This window comes from Dasypus novemcinctus, chromosome 3 (assembly GCF_030445035.2).
Source record: "Dasypus novemcinctus isolate mDasNov1 chromosome 3, mDasNov1.1.hap2, whole genome shotgun sequence".
Lineage (NCBI taxonomy): Eukaryota > Metazoa > Chordata > Mammalia > Cingulata > Dasypodidae > Dasypus > Dasypus novemcinctus.
In genome coordinates, this window is record NC_080675.1 from 180,903,193 (window position 1) to 180,930,486 (window position 27,294).

The following is a 27,294-nucleotide window of genomic DNA, read 5'->3' on the forward strand; positions in this document are numbered from 1 at the left end:
AAGAAGGAGACCAAAACATCGCATGTGATGAACGAGTGCCATCACCAAACACTACCAGTTCCAGGACAAAGCACATCCCAGCGTACATCTTGATTGTGGACTTTCAGCCTGCAAACGCTGATCCAATAAATTCTTTTATTTTTAGCTAAGCAATTTTATTTTAATATTTTTTTATTTCGAGAAACTGTGTGTTTATAGAAAAATCAGTCATAAAATACATACAATTCAGAGTTCCCATATATCACCTTGTTATTAACATCTCGCATTAGTGTGAAATATTTGTTATAATTCATGAAAGAATATTTTTATAATTCTACCATTAACTATAGTCATCATTTACAGCATAGTTCATTGTTTGTACAGTACAGTTCTACATTTTTTAAAAGTTTTTATTCTAACATATAGATAACCTAAAATTTACCCTTTTAACCACATTTAAGTATATAATTCAGTGGCATTGATTGCATTCACAGTGTGCTACAATACTGGTATCCAGTACCAAAACTTTACAATCAATTCAAATACAAAATCTGTAAACTCAAGCATTAATTCACCATTCCTTAGTCCTACTCCAACCGCTAGTAAACTATACTCAAGATTCTGACTCTCTGAGTTGCTTATTCTAATTATTTCATATCAGTGAGATTATACAATATTTTTCCTTTTGTGTCTGGCTTATTTCACTCAACATGATGTCTTCAAGGTTCATCCATGTTGTTGCATGTGTCAGGGCTTCATTCTTCTCACAGCTGAATAATACTATAGTGTGTGTATGCCACATTTTACTTATCCATACATCTATTGATGGACACTTGGTTTGTCTTCACCCTTAAGGCAATTGCAAATGATACCACTGTGAGCACTGGTGTGCAAATATCTGAGTCTCTGCTTTAAATTCTTTTGAGTATATATCCAGAAGTGGGATTACCAGTTCATGTGGCAATTCTATACTTAACTTTTGGAGGAACTGCCAAACTGTTTTCCACAGTAACTACACCATTTTACATTCCTACCAACAATGAATTTCTCCACATCCTCTCCAACACTTGTAATTTTCTGTTTGTTTTTTTAATAGTAGCCATTTTAGTGCATGTGAAATGATATCTCATTGTGGATTTGATTTGCATTTCCCTAATAACTAGGTTGTTGAGTATCTTTTCATGCGCTTTTTGTCTCTCTATATATCCTCTTTGGAATCTATTTAATCTTTTTTTTTAAGATTTATTTATTTATTTCTCTCCCCCTCCCCCCCCCGCCCCAGTTGTCTGTTCTCTGTGCCTATTTGCTGCATCTTCTTTGCCCGCTTCTGTTGTTGTCAGTGGCACACGAATCTGTGTTTCTTTTTGTTGCATCATCTTGTTGTGTCAGCTCTCCATGTGTGCGGCACCATTCCTGGGCAGGCTGCACTTTCTTTCGCTCTGGGCGGCTCTCCTTAAAGGGTGTACTCCTTGGACGTGGGGCTCCCCTATGCGGGGGACACCCCAGCATGGCACGACACTCTTTGCGTGCATCAGCACTGCACATGGGCCAGCCCCACACAGGTCAAAGAGGCCCAGGGTTTGAACCGCGGACCTCCCATGTGGTAGACGGACACCCTAACCACTGGGCCAAGTCCGCCGCTGAATCTATTCAATCTTTTGCCCATTTTTGAATTGGGTTGTTTGTCTTTTTATTGTTGAGCTGTGGAATTTCTTTATATATTCCGGATATTAATTCCTTATCAGATACATGGTTTCCAAATATTTCCTCCCATTGAGAAAGTCATCTTTTCACTTTTATGACAAAGCCCTTTGGTGAACAAAAGTTTTCAATTTTGATGAGATCCCATTACTATTACTTTTCCTTTTGTTGCTTTTATTTGGGTATTAAATCTAAGAAACCATTGTCTAGCCCAAGATCCTGAAAAATGCTTCCCCATGTTTTCTTCTGAGTTTTATAATCTTGATTCTCATATTTAGGTCTTTGATACATTTTAAGTTAATTTTTATATATGGTGTGAGATACAAGCCCCTTCCATTCTTTTGTATATGGATATCTAGTTTTCCTAGCACCATTTGTTGAAGAGTCTATTCTTTCCCAGTTGAGTAGATTTGACAGTTTTGTCAAAATTCTGTTGGCCAGTGCTCACTTTGGCAGCACATAGACTAAAATTGGAATGATATAGAGAAGATTAGCATGGCCCCTACATAAGGATGACATGCAAATTCATGATGCATTCCATATTTTTAAAAAAATTAATTGGCCATAGATGTGAGGGTCAATTTCTGAACTCTCAATTCAATTCCATTGGTCTATATAGCTATCCTTGTCCAGTACCATGCTGTTTTGATCAGGACATATGAGTCTTCCATCCTTGTTCTCCTTTTACAAGATGACTTTGGATATTCGGGGCAACTTTAGCCTCCTCCCACAAAATTCCATGAATGGCTTTTCCATTTCTGCAAAGCAAGCTATTGGAATTTTGATTAGGATTGTGTTGCATGAGTAAATAACTTCGGGTAGAACTGGCATCTTAACCCTATTTAGTCTTCCAATCCATGAGCATAGTATGTCCTTCCACTTATTTAGGTCTTCCTTGATTTCTTTTAGCAAAGTTTTGTAGTTTCCCATGTAAGTCCTTTATATCTTTGCTTAAATGTATTCCTAGGTATTTGAGTCTTTTAGTTCTTATTATAAATGGATTTTTTCCCTGATTTCTATCTCAGATTGGTCATTACTAGTGTATAGAAACACTACTGATTTTTGCACATTGATCTTGTACCTCACCATTTTGCTGAATTTATTAGCTCCAATAGATTTGCTGTGAAAGTTTTAGGACTTTCTGTATAAGATCTTGTCATCTACAAATAGTAAAATTTTTACTTCTTCCTTTCCAATTTGGATGTCCTTTATTTCTTGTTCTTGCCTAACTGCTTTGGCGAGAACTTAAAGGAAAATATATAACAGTGGTGACAGTGGGCATCTTTGTCTTGTTTCAGATTTTAATGGGAAGCTGTCAGTCATTCACCACAGAATGTGATGTTGGCAGTGATTTTTCATATATGCTCTTTATCATTGTTTTAATTTGCTAAAGGCTGCTAATGCAATATACCAGAAATAGGTTGGCTTTTACAATGGGAATTTATTACACTAAAAAACTTATAGTTCCAAGGCATTGTCACAGATTCTGCCTCACTGAAAGTTGTCTCTGTCTACTATCCTGGACTCCTGCCAGGTGGCAAGGCACAGTGGTAGCTCTGCTGGTCCCTGCCTTTTCCTCTAGGCTCACTTTCTCCCTGAGCTCAGCTGTGGGTGACCAGGCACATGACAGGGCATAACAGCAGTTTCAGCTCACCTCTCCCCTTTCTTCCATGCCTCACTGCTAATTCTGCTTTGGGTTGCTCTGTTTGGGACTTCTCTTTCTTCTGGGTTTGTGAACTTCAACTACTGCTTTTTTCTGTGTCTGTGTCTTTTCAGTCCTCTCTTTATAAAGGACTCCACTAAGGGGACTAAAATACCCTGGGGACTGCAATGTAAACAAAAACCCTTAACTGAAGTGATCTAATCAAAAGTGATCAAATCAAAAGAACCCTTAATAGAATCTAATCAAAAGATTATATCTGTAATAGGTTTTACAGGCACAGAAATGCTTTTGCTTTAAGAACAGGGTTTTCTGAGGTCCACACAAGACTCAAACCAGAACAATCACATTGAAGAAGTTTCTCTCTTCCTATTTTTTAAGTGTTCTTATCAAGAAACAATGTTGAATTTTGTCAAATGCCTTTCTTGCATCAATTGAGATGATCATGTGATTTTGTCCCTTCATTCCATTAGTGAATTTCATTAATTTCTTTTATTTATGTTGCACCACCTTTACAAACCTGGGATAAATCCCAATACCTTGTGGTATTTATCTAGAATGATTTTTTTATCTACATCAGTCAGCTAATCCAATAAAATGGTATCCCACTGCCAGGAAGGTTTGGCTTCCTGGAACACACTAAAGGAAGCAAACATAGCTGGCAAGATTTAAATTAGAGACCCAAAACTAGTGACTACAGGAAACCCAAAACAAAATTTGAACTTACATTTAAAATTCAGACCTATTCCAATACTAACCTAGATTCTGTTTTTTTTCTTGGAAGACAATCAGAAGATTTAATCTTTTCCCATGAGGCAGCCATTGGCCTGAAGAAAGAAGAACTGCTGATGTGGATGATGCATGGTCAGTTAGACTCAGGCCCCACCACGCCTACCTCTCCCTGGCACAGAGGCAGATGGCCAGTAACCAGTTACCTTCAGACTGACACTGGTGCTTTTCTTCAGATGGAGAAATGTTTATCTGCACACATGTCCAAAAAAAAGGCAACAAGGTGAAATAATTCAAGGTGTAAACAAGGCATATTTCTATGTCTTACCCAAAGACCAGACCTACTTCACTCCTTTTTCCTGCCTAGATTCTGTAAATTACTTAACTTTTTGCCCTTCGGCCTTTTTTTGTATAAGAAATGGCTGAAGAACCTGGGAATGATGAACCTAGAAGAAAGAAGATGTTAGTACTACGTGAGAGCTGATTCCAACGTGGGTAAGATTGTTACAAGGGAGAAGTGTTGGGCTTTATCTACTGGGTCTGGGGAAAGATCTCAGCTCAGTATAAAGAAGAAATTAATAGTATCAGAACTTTCCAAGTGTGGCATGCAGGTCAAACCCCAGGCTCCGGTAGCACTGAAACGTAGGGGGGATGCCCTGTGGGAGAAAGCACAAATTAAAGATTTAATAAGGAGTGTGAGGATGCTCTTGATCAGAAATTTTATCTGGGGTCAGCGCAGTCTAAGCAACTTCATGGATAGACTTCAGTGGTCTATGGGACCCGTCCCATGGAATTGTCTATAAATGTGGAAATAAGATTCTCAAAGGAAGTAAGTTTAAAGACCTGAAACTTCCTAAGTCACTGAGAGCCTCAGCCTTCTCTGCACTCCACTAAATCCTGACACTTGACTGTTGATGGCCATCCAGAGCAGCTCGTAAAGCGTTCAAACAGCAGCGTGTCTGCGGTTGTAGAGATTGACTAGGGCCACAGCGCCTGGCAGAGTTTCTCACCATCTCACTAATGAGGAGGTCAATAATGTGCCTGCACAGCATGAGAAATTTCCCGGGGCAAAATTCACAGAGGTCCTTAGGACATCTGAAGTGCAAGACTAGTATTTCCAGGTGCCTGTCATTCCTATGGCTAAATTTAGGCTCAAGGAAGTGGAGCAACAAACATGCTTGGCTAGATTGGAAAATGTCGTGACTCAATACATTGATTTATGTCCACTTGGAGGCAATACAGTTCCTATTACATAATTATGAAAGTGAAAGTTTCTTTTAAAACTCAGAGTGGAAACAGGCTATTGGTAGCCATGAAATGAGGAGGGAGTGCTCTCCTCCAATGTCAGGCTATGTAACAGGCTAATCTATCCACTGAAAGCAACCAGAAAAACAGGACTAAATAGAGTATGTTAAATATGCTTAAATACACTGGGCAGTTTTAAAAGGCAGTGAAAAAGAATGAAAAAGAAGAACATCTCTTTGGGAAGCAAACCCAGGATTTGGGGCCTCAACAAAACATCAAAGATTTTCAGGCAAGGGAAGAAGAAAAACAACTACATGACAGTTGCAAGGTATTTATCTGAAATGTAAAGAAAGAGGCAGATTGAAAGTAAAAGAAATTGCACTTGATGTCTGCCCTTAAAATATTAATTAAAAAGATTGAAAAATATGTGGCCTGGAAACACTAAACGAAAGTGAGTACAGCTATTTAACATCTGGCCAAGGTTTTATGGCAAAACAAAATATTATTATATAATAATAAAGTGACACTGAATAAGAATGAAAGATTAAATTTATCAGCAGGCATGTCAGTTCTAAACTTGAATCAGCTCATAGTAGAGCTTCAAAACATCTAAACCAAAAATTAACAGAATAAATGGAAAATTATCAAATCCACCAAAGTTGGAGACTTTTAACATGCCACTCTGTAACTGGTGAGACAATCACACTTAAAAGAAAAAGAAAAAGGAAAAAAACCCACACTTATCAAACAGTAAATATACAAAAATTTGAACAACAATATTAGTAAATATGATTTAATTGACATATATGTAAAACTGTGTCCAATAACTACAGAATATATAGTGCTTTCCATGTGGCCATGGGAAATTCTACAATTGACTGTGTACTAGACCATAAAGCAGGGCTCTGCTAACCTCCTAGAACTGGAATCCTACTGAATATGTTTCCTGATTACAGTACAATTAAGTCAAAAATAAATGACATGAATAACTAGGAAATCCACAAATGTTTGGAAATTAAGAAATATCCTTCTTAATAAATATAAGGATCAAAGAAGAAATCCCAATGAAATCTAGAAAACATGTTGAAATGAACTTTTGTGATAGAGTTATATATTTATAGAAAAGAAAAAAGGTTGGGAATTAATGTGCCCACTACAAGGACAAAAATGAACAGCAAATTCAAACCAAGAAAAAGTAGAAGGAAGGAAATAATAAAGAAAAGTACAGAAATAAATGCATTAGAAAATAAGTGTATACTAGAAAAGATGCAACAATCTAAAATTTAATTATTGGGAAAAATTTAAAAAGTTAATAAATTCCAGGTGAGACTGATCAAGGAAAAAATATAGAGGCAGAAATAAAAAGGAGTCATCACAAATATTATTATGATAAAAACATGAGAGTATCAAAAGGACATTACAAGTATCATAGGAGGAAATTATAAATAGCTTTAATGCGAATATATTTTAAAAATTAGATGAAATGGACAAAAAAAAATAGAAAATACAACTAACAACAAACAAAAGAAAATGTGGAATCCTACAATTATCAGAGAAATTGAAGCTGTAATTATAAATCTTCCCACAAGGAAACTCCAGACCCAGCTGGTTTCACCATTTAATTCTGACACAAATTTAAAGACTAAAACAAACTAACGTTGCTTAATTTTCACATGGACTAGAAAAAAAATAGAGTTTTTATAGAAAGTCAGTATAACTTTGATTCTAAAGTCTGACAAGGAAAATAAAAAGGAAAATTATCAGAAAGGAAAATTACAGGCCTACATGTCTCTTGAAATTAGCTGCAAAAATTCTAAACAAGAAAATAACAGACAAAATTTGGCACTAGACAAAAAGGGTAATTCCTCACAACCAAGTTTATTTGTCCCAGGAATGAAAGATTGATTTAAATCAAATGATTGACTTGAAATTCAGTGATTCTAATTTTCCACATGAACAGAATAAGAAAAATATATATATGGTTATTTCAGTACATGCAGAAAAATATAAAAACCCCTCAGTCAACTAGGAATAGAAGAAAATTTCCTTAATCTGACAAAGAACATTGCTCAATTTTATTTCATTTGAGATTGAGAATAAAAGAAGAAATGCCTGCTGTCCTTGCTATTCAATAATGAATTAGAGGTTTTGCCAATTCAGTAAATCAAGGAAATAAATAAAAATAAAAAGGGTAAGAAGAAATAAAATGTTTTTTTTCTTTTACAGATTAATGATTATGTTTGTAGAAAATTCAAAGGAATCTACAGATAAATTTTTGGGTTAATAAGTGATTGCATAGAAAGGGCCAATAGACAAAAATCAACTGAAATCCTATATGCCACCAACATATCAATATAAAATAGAATTTTGTGTAATGTTTAACAGTTTACAATAATAACAAAAAATTCCAAAAATCTGGGAATAAATCTGATAAAGAATGTGCAAGATCTCTATACAGAGACTATAAGATAGTGTTTAAAAAAAACGATAAGACCTAAATAATGGAGACATATGTCAAACTATTGGATGGGAAGACTCAATATTGAAAACATGTAAATTATCCCCAAACTGTTCTATGAAGGCAATTTTGTCCTAATCAAGTACCAACAACGCTTTTGTTTGTCTGTTCGATTTGGCGGGGGTGAGGGGAGATTTGAAAGAAGGTGTGTGAAAATATAAAGGGTCAAGATTCCCCACAGCACTGTTGGAAGGTTTTGTGCTGCAAGTAACAAGACTTATAATAAACCTGCAGTAATTAAGACGGTATTGTCCATGTAAGGATTAGAAAGAGACTTACAGAAGAGGGAGTCTGGAAACAGACCACATATATATATATATTTAATCTATGATTAATTTGGCAAATATTGTTTTCAATAAATGTACTGGGTCAGTTAGATATGTATACAAACAAATTGACCCTGCTCACATTATTCACGGAAATAAATTGCAGATGTATTGTATATCTGAAATTAAAAAAAAAAAAATGCTTCTAGAAGATTCTATGCATAATGTCTTTTGGCATTGGGGTATTAAATGTCTCCTTAAATCACAAAAAATGCAGTAATATGGAGGAACATTTACAGCCTCGTTATCATAAAGCCCCAAACCATAAACAGTTGAACAGCCCATAGCCAGAGACTAGAAACTACAAAGGAATATTCATACAGCAACAAAAGGAAGGAAACGTGGGACACACACATCTGGGTGAATATCTCAAACAACGTTATTGAGCGGAAGAAACAAGACACAACAGCATCCTGCGTGATTCTCTTTCTGTGAAGTTTGAAAACAGAAAACTAAACTCTGGTTAGAATTCAGGAGAGTGGCCACTCATGGGAAGGCTTCTGGTGGGTGCCAGTGTCGGCTCTGAACTTCAGGGGCTTGATTCCTGATAATTCACTGGACCCTTCATTGATTTTTTGTGCACCTTCTTGTAAGTGTGCTATGCTTCCCATTAAAAAGTTAAAATCTGAGTAGGAGGAGAACTAACAATTGATTAAGCAGTGCTCTACGCTCAAACTCTTTTAGGTACAGTCTGCATACCTCCTTTGATTCATTCAGCATTATTAGCCCATAGTTTGCAAATGAGAAAACGGAGTTTCAGAGAGGTTAACTATATTATGTAGTACGTATAAAAGTAAAGGTAGAGCTAAATGTGATTTCTTTTCCAGCTCATTACTCCATCTACCTTAGCTTTGCTATTTTTGAAGAGAACAACTGAAATAAGTATACATCACGATGTTTTGTAGATCATGTTGACCTAGACCATGAACGAGAACCCACATATGTATGAAAAACGTAGTCAATAATCAATCAGTTGCTTGAAAAGCCCACCTAATTTTAAGCCTGGGAATGATGATATTGTGAAAACTAATACTCAATTTTTTTCCCTTTTTCATCTAATGATAAATTCATGGAATAATTGGGACATATCAATTATTATATCTCTGTTCATGAAATTAGAATAGTCCATAGGCTCTCTATACGTCAATGTCTTTATTTAAGAAAAAGAGAAATGATATTATCTCATGGTGCTGTTATGAGAAGAACATGAATATATATATGTATGTATGTATATATATATATATATTTTTTAAAGCATTAAGCCCTGTAGAAATGAAAATAATGATTAGAAGCAGTGGCACTGTCTTTTACAAGAATCCACATACCTCTTGTTTCCTATAAAGGAGCAATTCAAAAGGTGGAAATATGTAACAGCTTGAAAGATAAGTGAGTTCTCAGAAAGAAAAGGGAAATTAAAATATCTTTCTCCATTCCATTTCCCAAATGAGAAGATTTATTTCTGTGCCTTCACCTACAAGTAAGAAAACCAATAGTTTGGAATAATTATGAGATTCTTACAAAAGGGAAGAGGGGTAATAATTTAAAACTATTTGTTTCTCTCTGAATTCAAGTTGCTAAACGACATTGATGTATAGAATTTTGAAGTTGCAAGGAGTTAATATTTTCAAAAGGTCTTTATGAAGTTTCTACCACATGCCAAACATGCTAGTGGGTACTTTGGGTCCTGTGGTTGATTGACTTCTCCTGATAACAGGAAGGAGAGTCGTGTCGACTTCCTTTTAGAGAAGAAGAAACTGGGATCTGGAGATTAACTTGTTAATGAACAGAGAGCTGGTGAATGAAACACCCAGAATTTGAAATCAGACCTTCTGTTTCCTCTTTCACACTTATTTCCATAAGGAACCTGAAAAAATCATTTACCAATGCAGAAATAGGTGTGGAGAAGGCACATGACTTCTGGAACGTCATTCAGCTAATTCATTTGTTCAAAAACCTTGCCTCAATCCCTCCTGCACAGCTTTGTGCTGGATAATTACAGGGTTCAAATCTAAACCACCACCAACAGGCACAGCACAGGCACGGCTGCGCCTCCCCAGGGCACCTCCTCCTGATGATGCAGATTTGTGGAAGCCTGATAGGTTCATTGACTGATACTCAGGAATTCTTGCTCTTGGCAAAGATGTGATTTAAACTTTGGGCCTGGTTAAATCATCTGACCATGGAGGATAAATGGAATTTGGAGAAAGTAAAATTATTTACTGTCCAAAGTTTCAGAAATGTTCATCAAATCACAAACCTCTTAGACAGAATTCCTGTTGTATAAGAGAATATGACCCAACTCTCAGTTACCCTCTGGCAAGCGCTACACAAGTTTAAATGACTGTATTGGCAAAAAGTTCACACATTTATTATAGGCTTAATTTTTAAGAAAAGGTAAAACCAGTCTAAGAGAACCTCTAAAATTCACTTCACGTTTGTCTTAACTTTGGTTCAATTTATCTTTAAAAATAGATGTAATTAATAAATACTACATAAATTATATTTTATGAAAAATAAAATCATGATATTTCTTTACGCACAGATAATTACATTTCCCTCAAGTATTACTAAGGATTTCCTCAGCAGAATTATCTTTTCTTCATTCTGTCATTTCAACATTAGCAACTTATAGTGGACACACAGGTAATTCTTCAGATGTATTGGAGGTTACGGTTCCATATTTTGCCAAGTTAACTCTGGTTTTCGCATGTCCTTTTTAAAGTGACTTGAGCTGAACTTGACTCACAGAATGCATGGACGTTTGTGGTGGAGGAATGGGTATTGCATTGTGGTCTGGACAAAATGATGGCCTTGGCTCTATTGACAGCATTCTGAAGCAATGGATATAAAAATTCCACTTTAAATATGAGATCTGTCTGGTAAAGGTCCTGTGGTTTTCTAACTAGAAAATTCAACTAATTGGTATGTCAGGTGCCAGGCATAAGCCCAATTTACAAAGGAAAATAAGTTAATATTTTATTAAACATTTTTAGCACCTAAGACACTTGGAAAAGTGCTGCCCTTCAGGGAAGGGAGCAAGCAACTTCTTTCTAGATCTCCTGAAGGGGATCCTACAAGACTTCACTACTTAACCTTGTAGAACTTAGTAACATTTTTATATATGCAGGCACCTGCTCATCTAGTTTAACCTGGAAAACTCCACCAGCTTTCCAGAAAACACCTCCAGGGACACATCTCTGGCACCTCTTCTTCCTCACTGCAGGCACCGTTTAGCTTCCTTTTCTCTTCTTCCACCTGTCCCCACTCTACTCCTGGGGGTGACCTCTCATTCAAAGACCGGAGCCCAGCGGGGATGTACCCCGCCTATTCCTGCTCCCCTTGCCTTCTAGAACAAGCACACTTCTCCTTGGGCCATGTAATGCTAATCCTTAAAGTGAATCAAAGAAAGGAAAATAAACTAGCAAGATGCATTTCAAAAAGTTAGAAAAGACAACCAAACTGACAGAATCCTTTGAGCCTTGATCTCTAAACTTCAGTCCCAACTCCCTTCCTGGACAGTGCCTGCACCCCTCTATCCCCTTCTCCCTCTTCCACATCCCCCCACTTCTCCTCCCATCCCACTTCCTGCCACATTAGGGTCAGATTGATTGTAATTCTGTTTATGCCTATACATACCACCTATACCTATCAGCAGCAAGTTTAAAATGCTCCCTTACCATCCAAGCTCAAAACTTTCAAAAGTGGAAATATTTCCCATCAACAATCCTGATAGAACTCCAAGTACAGCCCCTTATAGTGAAGAAATTATGCTCCTGAAGTATGATTCAACAAGTAGATCACTTTATTTCTTAGGTGTTTAAAGGCTGTTCTGAACTTGAAATATAAATGCCTCCTTGAGGACTTACAACTAATGTGTTTGGAAATCTTAGAGGAGGTGGGGAAGAGCCTACCACTTCAGAAGTGTTAAACTATATTTATTTCTTCATTTGGTTCTCTGCATGGTTCATTTTTTTTATTAGACAAGTTGAAGGTTTACAGAAAAATTGTTCCTAAAATGTAGGGTTTCCATATACCACCCTATTATTTACATCTTGCATTGGTGTGGTATATTTGTTGCAACTGATGATGGCACATTTTATAATTGTATTGTTAAGTTCACAGTTTAATTTAGGGTTCAGTGTTGTGCTATGCAGTTCCATAAATTCTTTAAAATTTCTTTTATTCTAGTAATATGTATATAACCTAAAATTTCCCCCTTTAATCACATTCAAATATATAATTCAGTGCTGCTAATTACATTCACAATGTTGTGCTACCATCACCACCATCCAATACCGAAACTTTTCCATCATACCAAATACAATCTCTGTAAAATTTAAGCATTATCTCCTTATCTTCTACCCCCACCCTGACTCTTAGTAACCTATATTCTAGATTATGACTCTGTAAGTTTACTTATTCTACTTATTTCCTATCAGTGAGGTCATACAATATTTGTCCTTTTGAGTCTGGCTTATTTCATTAAACAGGTTATCTTCAAGATTTATCCATGTTGTCGGATGTATCAGAACTTCATTCCTTTTTGTGGCTGAATGATATTCCATTGTGCATATATACCACATTTTATTTATTCATTCATTGGTTGATTCAAAGTCACATTGGTAACCTTTGCCCCTTTCCTCCAATCTCCACCCACAGAGTATGAGAATTAAAGTTTGCAGTCACTGTGGAGGCACATAAAGCAGTCCTGGATGGAAGTTCAAAAGATTTTCCAGTCCCTCAATTTTAGAAAAATATCTCAACGTTCTTCAGTGGGCCTTAAGGACCCACAATAAACAGACTTTACATCATGTTGTTTTAACCATAGAACTGCTGTTATAACTGTCATCCCTTTAGACTGGGCTTTTTAAAGTCGTGGTTAATTATGCTAAGGGATGTCAGCATCTAAAGAGAATTTTAAAGTGATCAATGGTCCACTTTTTAGTAGGCACCAGGGGAGGGCAGGGGTGGTGTTTGATCTGCAGGAGAAAAGTAACACAGCATCCCAAAGCCACTGTCAGGAAATTTATTTGATACTTTGCTATCTAAATTCAAGTTTAAAGTATTTTGTTCTTTTAGTACTAGAAGTTCCTTTTGAAATACAATATTGAGATATTTTAATGAAATGCTTTTTAACTACACCTTTGTAAACTTACTGCTGCAGGCCATCTCAGCAACAGGAATGAAATTGTACAACTTCTAGGCAGCTGCTAATAAATCATGGGAGGAAGAGGAGGCTTCTGCTTGGAGGAAAGATGCTGCCTTCATCAGATGGGAAGTAACTGGATGTAGGGCAGACTGGCAGGTGGGACACTCAGGAGCTGAGGTTTCAGGCTTGAGGCAGAATTTCTTCTCTGAGAAACCTCCAGGGACTGTGGGAGGCCAGCCCTTTCTCCAGGGTCATCTCTTTAAAGCGTTTTTAACTGAAATCACATCTACAAAATAGCTTCACAGCAACTTCTAAACCAGCTGTGACCAAATTAGACATGGCGCCTCGCCAAGTGGGCACGTGCATTTTCTCACCACAAAGCTATTCCCCTCCGGTCAACCACCTCTGCCCACTCCTCTGTACCCCTTCAAGCCAAACCGTGAGCTGTTTCAGGCTTTGGCTCTTTCAGTCTGAAACGTGCACCTTCTGTCACAAAGACCCCCTAGCAATGGGTTGAAGGTGAAAGTGCTCCATGGGCATTCCAGGCTCCTTCACTGCTGGTGAGTGCTGGAATGACCCCCTAAAGATTTCTGGCTCTACCTCTCTCAGCGATTCCTGGTCTACACACCTGATGACAGCACCTGGACCCCTGCCCCTCCTAAGCCAACACATCTAAGGTCAGTAACATAACATCAGTAGTACGAGGAAAATATATGAAAAAGAGATCAAGATAGAAATGAGAAGGGACTCGATATGGTACAAAACAAAAATCAAATATATATGAAAGTAAGGATTAGCGGAAGAACTGGGGGGGTAAAAAGGTCATGTCTTACACTAAATACAAAATGGAGAAGAAAATCCTGTCCTATATCCCCTAGATACCCATATGTTTCACACTCAGATTTTACTGAATTGTCAAACATGTAAATGCCTTATTTTTAAGACCCTGTAATATTTAATCACCCATGATAACTGATCACAGAAATAAAAAATTTCAATTTATCAATTAAATCAGCAAACATTCAAGGAAATGTTTCATTATTTGCTTTCTTACTAAGTTATAGTCGTGGTAAAGATCAGAATTTTTTAATGACATCATTCTTTTTTCTCAACAATTTCTTCATCCTTCTATCTAGAATGTGACAAGAATTGTAATTACTTGGAGAGGTTAAAAAGTCATTGGAAAATATTTCCAGCCTAAGAGTTTAGTTGTGCTTGACATTCTTGAGGCAAGCAAAAAAAAGGAGCATTAAAAAAGCTTTGGGGAAACGGACTTGGCCCAGTGGTTAGGGCGTCCGTCTACTACATGGGAGGTCCGCGGTTCAAACCCCGGGCCTCCTTGACCGGTGTGGAGCTGGCCCATGCTGATGCGTGCAAGGAGTGCCCCCTGTGTAGGGGAGCCCCATGCGCAGGGAGTGCGGCCCATGGGAAGAGCCGCCCAGCGCAAAAGAGAGTGCAGCCTGCCCAGGAATGGCGCCGCCCACACTTCTGGTGCCGCTGACAACAACAGAAGCAGACAAAGAAACAAGATACAGCAAATAGACACAGAGATCAGACAACTGGGGGGGGCGGGGGGGAATTAAGTAAATAAATAAATCTTTAAAAAATAATAATAATAAAAAAATTTTGCTTCGAAGGAGACTTAAATAAATGGAAGGACATTATGTGTTCATGGACTGGAAGACTAAATATTGTTGAGATGTAAGTTCTACCCAAACTATTTAAGATTCAATGCAATAAGAATCTCAACAACCCTTTTTTTTTCCAGAAATAAAAAAGCAAATAATCAAATTTATTTGGAAGAGTAAGGGGCCCTGAACAGCAAAAAATGTTTTAAAAAAGAATGAAGTTGAAGGATGCTCACTTCCAAACTTTAGACTTTATTACTTAACAATAGCAGTAAAACCAGCTTGATACTGGCATAAAAACAGACAGATTGACCAATGGAACCAAATCAAGAACTTAGAAGTAGACCGCCACATCTACGGAGAAGTGATTTTTTACAAGGCTGTTACTTCCACTTGGCTGGGCCAGAACAGTTCATTCAACAAATGATGCTGGAAGACCTGAATATCCATATCCAAAAGAAAGAAAGGAGACCCCTATCTCATACCTTATACAAAAATTAACTTAAAATGGAACAAAGACCTAAATATAAAAGTGACAACCATGAAACTCCTAGAAGAAAATGTAGGAAAACATCTTCAAGATTGTGTGATAGGTGGTAGTTTCTTAAACCTTATACCCAAAGCATGAGCAACAAAAGAAACAATAGATAAATAGGACCTCCTCAGAATTAAACACTTTTGTACCTCAAAGGACTTTATTAAAAGGATGAAAAGGCAGCTGACTCATGGGGAGAAAATATTTGGCAATCACATATCCAATAAGGGTTTAATATCCATAATGCATAACGATGTCAAACAACACAACAATAAAAAGACAAACTACCCAATTTTAAAAAATGCACAAAAGACTTGACAATTGTCCAAAGAAAAAATAAAAATGGTGAAGAAACACATGAAAAAATGTTCAAGGTTACTAACAGTTAGGGAAATGCAAATCAAAACTACAATGAGATATCACTTCACACCTCTTAGACTGGCCACTATAAAAAGTAGGAAAACTGTAAATGTTGGAGAGGATGTGAAGAGATAGAAACACTTATTCACTGCTGGTGGGAATGCAGGATGTACAGCCACTGTGGAGGACTGTTGGGCAGTTCCTAAGGAAGTTGAATATAGACTTGCCATGGGACTTGTCAATACCATTGTCGGGTATATACCCAGAAGAACTGAGAGCAGTGACATGAACAGAAATCTGCACACCAGTGTTCACAGCAGTGTTACTTACAATTGTCAAAAGATGGAAACAATCAGGTGTCCATCAACCAATGAATGGATAAACAAACTGTGGTGTATATACACAATGGAATATTACTCAGTGATAAGAAGAAATGTAGTCTTGAAGCATATGACAACATAGATGATCTTTATGTTATCATTATGTTAAGTAAAGAAAGACACAAAAGGACAAATACTGTATGATTAGGCTATTATGAACTAAATATATTATGTAAACTCATGGAGTTAATAATTAAAATATAGGTCACCAGAAAATAGAATGAGGCTTGAGAATGGAAAGCTGATGGTTAATCTGTGCAGAATTGATTAAAATATTGTTTGTAAGTCTTTGGAAATGAATGGAAATGGTGAGAGCATATCTTGGTGTTTGTGATTAGCAGAGCTATTATATGGGTATGACAGTGGTTGAAAGGGAAAGCCTAAGAACCTGTATAAGCTAGAAAAATGTAATGTGGGACTGTGTAACATAGTGAAACTTCATGGGCAATACAAATATGAGTGATATGTATATATAAGGTTGTTTTTACAAAGTATAAATACAAATAAACTAAAGAGAAGCAGAATAGCGGGTATGTACGACGGGAAGCATAGAGAGATTAAGAGGTGATGAGTTTTGTTTGGTTGGTTTTCGTTTTTTAGTATTATTATTTTTATTACTGGAATAATGAAAATGCCCTAAAAATGACTGAAGTGATGAATACACAACTATGTGATTACACCGAATACCACTGGTTGTACACTTTGGATAGATTTGTTAAAATGTATCAATAAAATTGATTTGTTTTTAAAAATTTTTTGCTGTCAGCAGGTGTTAAAATGGAATTAAATCAGTAGTGTTATAGAAACAAATTTCATAGCCTCTTCACTGTCAGTTTTGTAGAGGTAATTAATAGTTAATTTCTTATGTCTAAAACAATGACATTATTATATTTTGGTCAAAATGTCTTATTTAAATTTAAAAAATTCCTTTCAAATTCCTTTCTTTGGACTTGAAATGATACTTAAACCAAATTTATTCAATCAGCAAATTCAGAAGTAATTTATTCCTGTTAGTTTCTTGTTGGAACGTTATTAAAAATATGCATGCTAGCAGTGTATGCGTTTACTATTGAACATAATTTTTGCAATGTGTGTTGACTAAAAAGATTTCTAATAGAAAAATGAAAAGAAATATAAATGATTATCTTAAAAGGAATAAATGACACAAAAATGCAATGTCTAGGAATAAATTAACATCTTTTTAAGTTTAATAGAAATTGGTATCATGTGCTAATAGTGTGCTATTTACTAATTGTATACTATTAGCAAAAGTATTTGCTGATCTGAAGATGCAAAACAATGTTATATTTATTTTATGTATTTGATAAAATAAACTTATTTATAAAGAAAAATTGAGGACTCTAAAATGAATATTTTGAAAGGGAAGCACTGTAACCTAAGCTAAGATAGCCTAGCAGGGTTGATCCACTTGTCCCCTCAGTCCTTCCTGTACGCTCTTGCCCTAGTTCTTAGTGGACGCTATCACTGCCATCTATAATATAGTTTCTACCCTAATCCCTTCGCAGTCCATCCAACTCTACTCCCTTTGCACACACACATGCACACACAGGAAATGTAAGGAGGTGCATATGAGATACATGCACATCTCAGTACGAGGTTTCGCGTGTCATTTGTTTGCCACTCTGTAAGCACAGCTCTCTCTATCCCTCCGTTGGCCATGATTGTCCTGATAAATACTTCCATGCTTTTTTTAAATAACATTACCAACTACATCTACACCATTACGCACATAATGGAGTTCGGCCTGTTTTTGAACTAAGGTGAGACGCAAGTGTGTAGCACAGTCTTGACCTTCGTTCCCTCCTTGGACATTGAATTTCATCATTATTGGAATGAGTGCCTTTTTTTTTTTTCCATTTTCTTTGATGTGTAGTATTCCATTACATTAATACAACATAAATGACATTAATTTTCCTGGTTTGGGGTTGTGTCCATGTATGCTGGTGTGTAGAAGCACAAGTTTCTCTCTACTGGGCCTCAGAGCTGCACATTGTCAGTTTGGATAGATGCTGCTTGGCTACCTAGTTTGAATTCTCAGAACCCTTGGAGGAGAGTTCCAGTCATTACCTTCCCACCAACACTTGACATGGCCAGACTTTTCAATTTTGTCAATGGACTTGGTTACAGAACAGTTTCTTACTGTGGTTTTAATTTGCATTTCTTTTCTTACTGAAAAGATCAGAGCTCCTTTCCTTTGGTTTACTGATCATTTGGTTTTCCTCACATGTGGGGAATCTCTTCAAATCTTTTGCCCATTTTTCTCCAACTAGTCTTCCCCTTACTGATCTGAAGATGTTGTTTTGGGTATTAGAAATTTTTAATATTGGTCCTTTGTTGTAAATACCTTCTCCCACTCAGTGTCTTGCCTTTTCAAACTCTACACATGGTGTTTTGTTTTTTATTAGCAAACTTTCTTAATTTTAATGTAGGCAAATTTTTCAGTGTTTTATTTTATGCTTATTGCTTTCAGTGTTCAGCTAAGATATGCTTCCATGTAATGAAGGAGAAAAGACCTTCTCTTACAATGTCTTCTAAAAGCTTTGTAGCTTTATGTCTCCCTTTTAGGTGGACATTCCTTCTTGAATAGATTTTCTTATACAGTGTAAGAGATAGTTCATATTTTTTTCCAGATGCATGCTAAATGGCCCAACACTACCCATTGGCAGTGCCATCTCTGTCATCTATCAAGTGTCACTATGTGAATAGGTCTGTTTCTAAGTATCTGCTCTGTTCCCTTAGTCTATTTGCCTATCCCTAGCCTTAAAAGAACATGCCATTTTTATGACAACTTTTCAGTTATTGTTGATAGTAGGTAGAGCCAAACTTCTCTCAGTGTTCCTCTTTTTCAAGACTATCTTGGCTATACCAGAACTTTGCATTTTAATATGCATTTTTAAAACCATTATCCAGTTCTACAAGATACTTGCTAAGATTTTGATGTAGATTTTTATTGCCTTCTTTATCATTTTAAGTCTTTCCATCAACAAAAATGGTGTATATCTCCTCTTATTTAGGTCTTCTTTAATGTATTAAAATGAAGTTCTTTTTTCTTCCTCTTTGGAATTCTTGTTTATCTTTTGTTAGATTTACTACCAGGTATTTGTTTTTTTTTTAAGGATTCCATTTATTTATTTATTATTTATTGCTTTTCAAGCTTTAATGATTTATATTCTATTTTTTATTTATCTTTGAAAATGAATACTCCCTTTAACCCTTTCCTTCTCCCCCACTCCTCAGTACCTCTAACCTTCTTTGTCTGTGAATCTGCTATTTCTAGTCATCTCTTATAAGTGGACATTGTAATTTTGGTCCTTATGTTCTTGCTTATTTCATCGAGCATAATGTGCTCAAGATTCTTCCATGCTGAAGCATGTCTCATAACTTCATTTCTTCTTATAGCCAAATGATACCCTTTTATGTGTGTGTGTAACATTTTATTTATTCATTTATTTGTTTGTGGACATTTGGGTTGTTTCCAGATTTTGACTGTTATGTATAATGATACTATAAACATTGATGTGCAAATATCTGTTTGCAACATTTTTTTCACTCACTTTGGATTTATACCTAGAAGTGGAACTGCCAGGTCAAAATAATAATTCTGTATTTGACTTTCTGAGGAACCAGCATACTGCTTTTCATAGTGGCTGCACCATTTTATGTTCCCACCAACAATGCACTAGGATTCTTATACTTTATATTTTTAATGCTATGTTAAACAATAAAATTTTTTATTTTGGTTTCTAGTTGTGTTTTCTGATATGTGAGGTTACAGTTGAAATTCATATGGATTTTGTGTTTAGCAACTTTGTTAAATTCTCATGAATTATAACACATTAACTGTAGATAACAGATCTTTCCATGTAATATGGCTGTGAGCAGGCGATGGAACCATGTCCATTGGTTATGGACAAAGGGCACAGTCCCTGGTGGCACAGGCAGGCTCCCGTCCGTCTGTCCATTCAATCCGCACTCGCTCAGGGCTTACTCACGATCACTGTGCCAGGCACACTCAGGAGGAGCTCAGTGTGAGTGGTGGGTGGATCTCAGACAGAAAACCCAAAGGCAGACAGGAGATTCATAAGACGTTTACAAAACCAGCATGAGAAAAGGGCTATGTGATGAATTTAGATTTGTTTCTATGCCATGCCCTTTCAGAATCATGAACTTCCTGTTCTCTGAAATGTCCTTCCCCCGCCTTTCCTATTTTTTTCTTGCAAACCAATTTAAATGTCTCATTCACAGCGACGGCAGCTCTGTTTCCCTCAGAGTTAGTGGCTCGACCTTCCAAGCATGCTCATGAGCCTTGTTCTTGTCCCTTAAGAGCACACATTCAAAATAGCATTTTCTGTCTGTCTGTATCTCTTGTTCTTCTACTATACTGTTAGCATTTCAGAGTGGTTTCCGATCACTGAATCATTACAGTGCCTGACACAAAATAAGGGCATATAAATCTTAATAAATTGTTAAACATGTTGAATACAAGGTTATATGCATTAGTTTCCTTTTGACTTTTTCTCATGGACACTAAATTTTAGAGTTTCCTTTTTAATTTTAGAACTGGAACATGTGTAAAGTCCTAGGAACAAGACTTAGAACAATAATTTGACAGATTTAACCTTTTTAATATACCTATTTCTGACTATTGATTTTTGCATCCCATATGGTCCATATATTTGATTGTTTAGATTAAGAGTTTAAAATTTTGGACTGATAGTGTTCATTATAGAAATAAGGAATGACTGATACCTTTGGTAGGCCTGGCCATTGTCAGATATTTCACCACTGAAGACAGAAAACAATAACAATGAATCAACCAAAAAGATCTTCAGTTTGGAGCAGATAGGTGCACCCAGCTGCAACTCTTCTTTGAGGAACTAAAGTGCAATGAAAAGAAGTAGAAATTAGCTTCCATTCTGCCTCCTTTACCCTCACAAATTCTATCACTTTTAACCAATTAAAGGCCAGCTGTAATCTACAGGAGTCAATTTTCTGATTGCTCTAAATCTCTGAATTCAAGTTTTAGGTTTCTGGAAAAGTCACCTCAGTCCTAGATTGCACCTTAGTGTTCAATGAGCAGGTTTAACATATAGACATTCAGCCTTTCTGATGAGTCATGTTCCACCATTAGTAATAGGATATGTGAAAGATTTGTCATAGAAATACATTGTTTTCATTTTAGACTTTTATTTTGGGTGGGTAAAGCTCTTTGTTTCCATTTGGCTTACATGAGTTCCATGGCTATTTAAAAACTTACAGGAGGATTGGTCTTTTTCATAGAACTAGAAACATTTTTCTAAAATACAATTTGAGGCAGGATATACATCACATGTTTTAACTGAAGAAAGACAAATATATTCAGATAAACCTAGTATATAACATACATATGAAAATAAAATTATCTTTGAAAGTCAAAGTTCTTAAAACTTCTCACTTTGAGAAAAAGAAATGCTATATGCCTAGCAAAGACTTCAAAGATTGTTTCTTGCTACCAAGTCACCTTTTTAGTCTCATTTTTAAGAAAGTAGGATTTATATTAGGGAGAGGAAAGAGGAAAAATAATAAGATTATGATTTCACAACATAATCTTTGTGAAGTGTTTTTACTTCTCTGAAATAATTTCCTTATATATAAAATGAGGAATGGCAATGAACCATATGATCCTAAAATCTCTTCTAGCACCAATGTTCTGAAATCTATGAGGAAACCATATAAGTATTTGGGAGAAAGAGAGAAAGAAGGAAGGAAGGGATGGAGAAGGGCGGGAGGGAAGGAGGGAGGGAGGGAGGGAGGGAGGGAGGGAGGAAGGAAGGAAGGAAGGAAGGAAGGAAATAAAAGAAGAAAGAATAAATTTTCTAAATTACATTGAAACCAAAATATAAGGATCCAAAAGTACCTTAATTAAAGTTATGCCATCTGGCCTTCCACATGTCATAAGAATATAAAGTTGCAAGGCAAAAATCTTCTCCACCACAAGATTTGCCCTAAACTGATGATTTGTGGTTTTTTATATAGAGATATTGGATTTGATTAAAAAGTCATTAAGTCATACAAGCACCTTCTCTTGGGCAGTGTGAACTAAGCAATGCTGCAAGGTGATTAAAAATAACACTGAATAAGTTCATGTTTGTTGGAAAGATTCCAGTGTTAAAAGTCCACTTGACATTTGTTGGGCTTTGTGATTTTCAAAAAGGTCTATTTCTAATTTTAGAGCCATGTAAAGAATGTTCTGTCTGGAATTATATAAATAACATGATGTCGATCTCAGAGATAATATTTTGTATAATTATTTTCCAAAGAGATTAATAAAATCACAATTTCCCTGGACGGAAATCCACTAGAAGAAGAACAAGAATAGAGTTTAATTCTGCTCCCAAACTAGGAGGAGCGGACAGAGTACTTACCTGTGCCAACCACGCCAGGCAGAAATGACCTAATTTGTTGAGTGTGGCTGCCAGGTGTTTGGACTGGCACAGCTAGCTGGACGCTGAAGCAGATGAGCTTCTCACAAGCAATCTGAAGTCAAGGTACTGAGAACAGAATTCTCAGACAAGATATCCTTCTCCAGATTTTGCTCTGAGCAAATACTCATTAATCACTTTCAAATTCAAGAAACAGTGGTGTCTAGTGATGGCGCAATAAATGCCAGTCCCCCAAGTTCAGAATGTGATTGCTCTGAAGAAAGGCTTTGCAAGCCTTCCGTAAACATTCTAACCTTAACTGTAAACATTCTAGGCTGAGACGCGCTTCCTGTGTCAGCACCCAAGTGCGATGTGGAGCCCTCCTCTCTCATGAGCGCACTCCTGAGTGCCCATCTGTGGTTCTAGGAAATGTAAGGCTGCCCATATTGGAGCTGAAGAGACTCACATCTTACCATAAAACCAACAGGATTCACTTACTGGAGACTTTTTTTCTGAAACCATTTTCTGAAATGGTTCCTTGGGGATGAAATTTTCAATATCGCCGCTTGGATTATAGCTCGCATGAGACCTTGGAGAACTGTTTTTAAATGAATCAAGTGTTTCATTCTTTTATTGACTTATCAAATATAAAATATGATTTCTGGGTCTTGACTATTCAATGAAAACAAATAATTCTGTCATTTTTAAAACTTATTTTCATATTTTTAGAAGCACATAATTATTTTTGGTCTGAAATATGGTCCAAATGCACTGCTCACTCCTCGTTTCGCAGATTAATAAACTGGGTTTCAGCATGCCTTAGTGTCTTGCACCACAGGAATAGCAGGTAACCTTCCAATGATGATCAGGGCAGAACTCGTTCAGCAGACCAGAAGGAATGTCAAAGGAATAGCAAAATGGCCCGAGAAGCTACTTTCCATTTGGCCTCAGAGTTCTCATCCATACAGTAAGTGTTTAATCAGTCTTTCCCAAAGGAAGTTTCTCAGGGACCTTAGTTTCAATGGTATTTATATGACTGCCCAACCCATTCGCAGAACAATTGGATACATAAAAATGTCATTTGTATAGTTACAACATAGGTGTAGTTTCCCACCGTGGGGAAACACTGCACACCACATTCCTTTCCAGAACATTCTACTCTGGAACATGGTGGCTGGCGTTTCCCACCCATGCCCCTCCAGACACTGAAATTTCACAAATCACTCCTCCTAGACCTTCTGATAACACAGGGGACCGACAGCCGCCTCTGCACCAGGCAGTTCCCACCATTCGTTTTACATTCACCTGGACCTCAGGAGGTTCCCTCAGGCCTTTGTCTTACAGGTGAGGAGGCTGGAGTCATGCAGCCAAGGCAAGGCCGCTCTGGGGTCCACCTCCCAGCCTAAACAACTTCAAGCTCACCCACTTACCGTGTAAAACTCTGCTTCCCTGCATCCGACAGAGGCCACCTCAAGGGCAGGGTCCCTAGGGTTAGTACTCACCCTCCTCTAAATCGAGCCATGCCTTGTAAAGACCTTGAAGCATTGCTGTCTTCCATCCAGAATTAGCATATGTTCTTGCTATAAAGTATGTGCTGTGTGTACTCTTTGTTTGCAGCCTGAAGGTATGATTGGAACTTCTGTTTTATTTTCCTCCTCCAGATTGTCATCTACTGACCGCCTCCAGGAGAGCTGATTTCACAGCCTGGCAGCTATAGTGATGCAGGAATACCTGTTTCTAATCTCAATATTAAGAAATCCCAGTAGAATACCTATATAGGCATAAGATATAGAAGGATAAAATGGTATGGGAAAGAATGCACATAGCCGCATATACCAAGAGAAATCTCCAGCTCGGGGGGCTCTGGGGTTTTAGGAATAAATACCTAGTTCTCTACAGACCTTTTTCCACTCAGAAACTGGAGTCCAGTTTCATGATTTCTCCTGACCTTCATTCTTTGTTCCTGTAGCACCCACAGCACTGCCAAGATGCCCAAGAGGAAGGTCAGCCTGCTGGAAGCAGCGGGGAAGGAGAAGCCAACAGGTGGTGGGCGAGGCTCTCCTCTAAACCCACTCCTGTGAAAGTGGAAGCAAAGCAGGAAAGGATAAACCTTCAGACAAAAACAGTGCAACCAAGAGGAAAAAGGAGAGCAAAGGGAAAACGAGCTGAAGTGGCTAAACAAAAAAACTAAAGATTTACCTGCAGAAAATGGAGAAACTAAAAAGAAGGAGAGTCCAGCCTCTGATGATGCAGGAGAGAAAGAAGCCAAGTCTGGTTAATACTATAGACCAGGTCTTATCAGTGGTCCCCACTTCTCCCTTCTTGTACAATCCAGAGGAATATTTTTATCAGCTATTTTGTAAATGCAAGTTTTTTAGTATCTCTAGAAGACACATTTTTAAGAAGGCCATTGGAATCCCGCTTCATCCCATTTTTAAGTGTAAATGCTTTTTTAAAGAGGAAAATAATTTGCTAGTTGTTTATTTATTTATTTATTTATTTTGGTACAACCAGAAAATAGTGGGATATTGAATAATGGGAGGTTTTGACTGCCTTGGGTGTCACCTTAACAATCCCCTGGGAGCTGGCAGTTTTTATACCCTGTCATACAACATACAACACGTATTAAATGCTGATTTGGAATCACAGTCATGCATTTCATACGTGTTGAACATTTTAAAGTACTTCTATTCCCGTGTTTTTTAGTAGATGTGTGTCTTAAAACCATTCCCTGACCTTGGCTCTCCCTGTCAGAACTCTGTAACATCCTTGGTCGTGGTCATCTAATGTCATTCTAATAACATTGTTATATGTTGTAAAAAATTGGAAATGTGAGTTTGTAGTGTGTATGGTGTTAAATTGTGCATTAGTGGGACTTAAAGGTATAACAATTTATCAACATTTGAAGATATTGGTACTTGATATCCTCTAAGGGGAAACTTGCCTCCAAATTTTAAGATGGAAATTCACCGGAATAACTTTAGGAAAACAACGACATGACTTTTTAGGTTTTCAGTATGTACATTAAGAATTGTGTACAAATTGTTCATAACATCTGCGCTGATCTTCAAAACAACCAATAAAATCCCAATTTTGAAAGGAAAAAAAAAAGAAATCCCGATATCTGAGCTGAATATAGTGACTCAAAAGGACTACTTTTTTCTGTTATAGATGTTGTAAGTTTACAGAAAAATCATGCAGAAAAAGCAGGTTTCCAGTTATCACACTCGTACACTCAGTTTTCCTTATTTTTAACACTTTGCTTTAGTGTGGTATCTTTATTACAATTGCTGAAACAACATTATTATTATGAAAAAATCCAGAGTTTATATTAGAGTTTACTCTTTGGATTATGAAGTCCTGTGTTTGTTTTCAATTTTATTGTAATAACATATACAACCTAAAATTTCCCCTTATAACCACCTTCAATTATATAATTCATTGGTTTAATTACATTCACAATGTGCTGCTACCATCACCACCATCCATTACCAAAATTTCACATCATCCCCAACAGAAACGTTGAACCTATTAAGCATTAACTAGCCATTCTGTACCCGTATTTTAGTTTGCCAAAGGGCTGCCAATGCAAAGTACCAGAAATGGGTTGGCTTTCACAAAGGGGATTTATTTGGGGTAAAAGCTTACAGTTCTAAGGCCAGGAAAAGTCCAACTCAAGGCACAAGAAGAAGAGCTTTCTCACCAAAGTCAGCTGCCATCTCTGCTGAGGTCTCCACCTTTCTGCAGCTGTAGGCAAACCCGTCCTAGGGCTTGCTCTCATGGGGGCCTCCTGTCTCAGTCTGGGTGGCTCCACTTTCTTTCCAAGTACAGCTGTAAGCTATCAGGCATGTGACTCATTTCTCCCTGGGCCTCAGCTCTTTGAGCCTATCAGGGCCTTCTCTCCTTGCAGCTCAGCTGTGATTGAAACTGGAGGGCCTTTCTCTCACATGGAAGGATCAAATATGGTGGATTCCTTTATCTGTGTCTTGTGTCTGTCTCTATCTCTGTGAGTCTGTTTATATCAGACCCAGCCAGAGGGTGGAGAACCCAGCTGGCTCATGCCTTACTGATATAATCCAATCAAAAGCCCTAAATCGGCCTTGACAAGAAATCTAATCAACGGGCCCTCAACCAAATTTAATGCAATCAAAAGATATCATACCCACAAGAACAGATCAGTTTAAAAACATAATCTTTCTCTTACTGGGATTCATAAAATAACTTTAAACTGTCACAACCTTCAGCCCAGCCCTGGGTAATATGTATTCATTGCTCTCTGAATTTGCTTATTCTAATTACCTCATATCAGTAAGATCATTCAATATTTGTCTTTTTGTGTCTGGTTTATTCACTCAAAATAATGTCTTCAAGGTACATCCGTGTTGACACGTGTATCAGGACTTCATTCCTTCTTACAGCTGAATACTATTCCATTATATACATAGACGTCCTTTTATTTATCCATTCATCTGTTAATGGACATTTGGGTTTTTTCCATTCTTTGAAGCAATTGTGAATAATTCTGCTATAAACATCAGTGTGCAAATATCTGTTCAAGTGTCTGCTTTCAATTCTTTGCAATATATACTTATAAGTGAGCTTGCTGGATCATAAGGTAATTCTATACTTAACTTTCTGAGGAAACATAAAACTGTTTTCCAC

The 27,294-nt window shown here is 36.9% G+C and overlaps 1 long non-coding RNA gene and 1 other non-coding gene across 2 annotated transcripts in view; one reads left to right on the forward strand and one right to left on the reverse strand.

Annotated features, from left to right (window-relative positions):
- The window catches only part of LOC131278072 (uncharacterized), a 37,343-nt gene extending 11,251 nt beyond the window's left edge, over positions 1 to 26,092 (reverse strand). Inside the window, exon 1 of the long non-coding RNA XR_009185253.2 lies at positions 20,981 to 26,092. This is a non-coding gene — a long non-coding RNA (uncharacterized lncRNA). The remainder of the gene's footprint in view (positions 1 to 20,980) is intronic.
- On the forward strand, positions 2,121 to 2,227 carry LOC111762387 (U6 spliceosomal RNA). The gene has a single exon (XR_002795510.1). It is a non-coding gene; the product is annotated as a U6 spliceosomal RNA (small nuclear RNA).
- Positions 26,093 to 27,294: the final 1,202 nt, after the last annotated feature.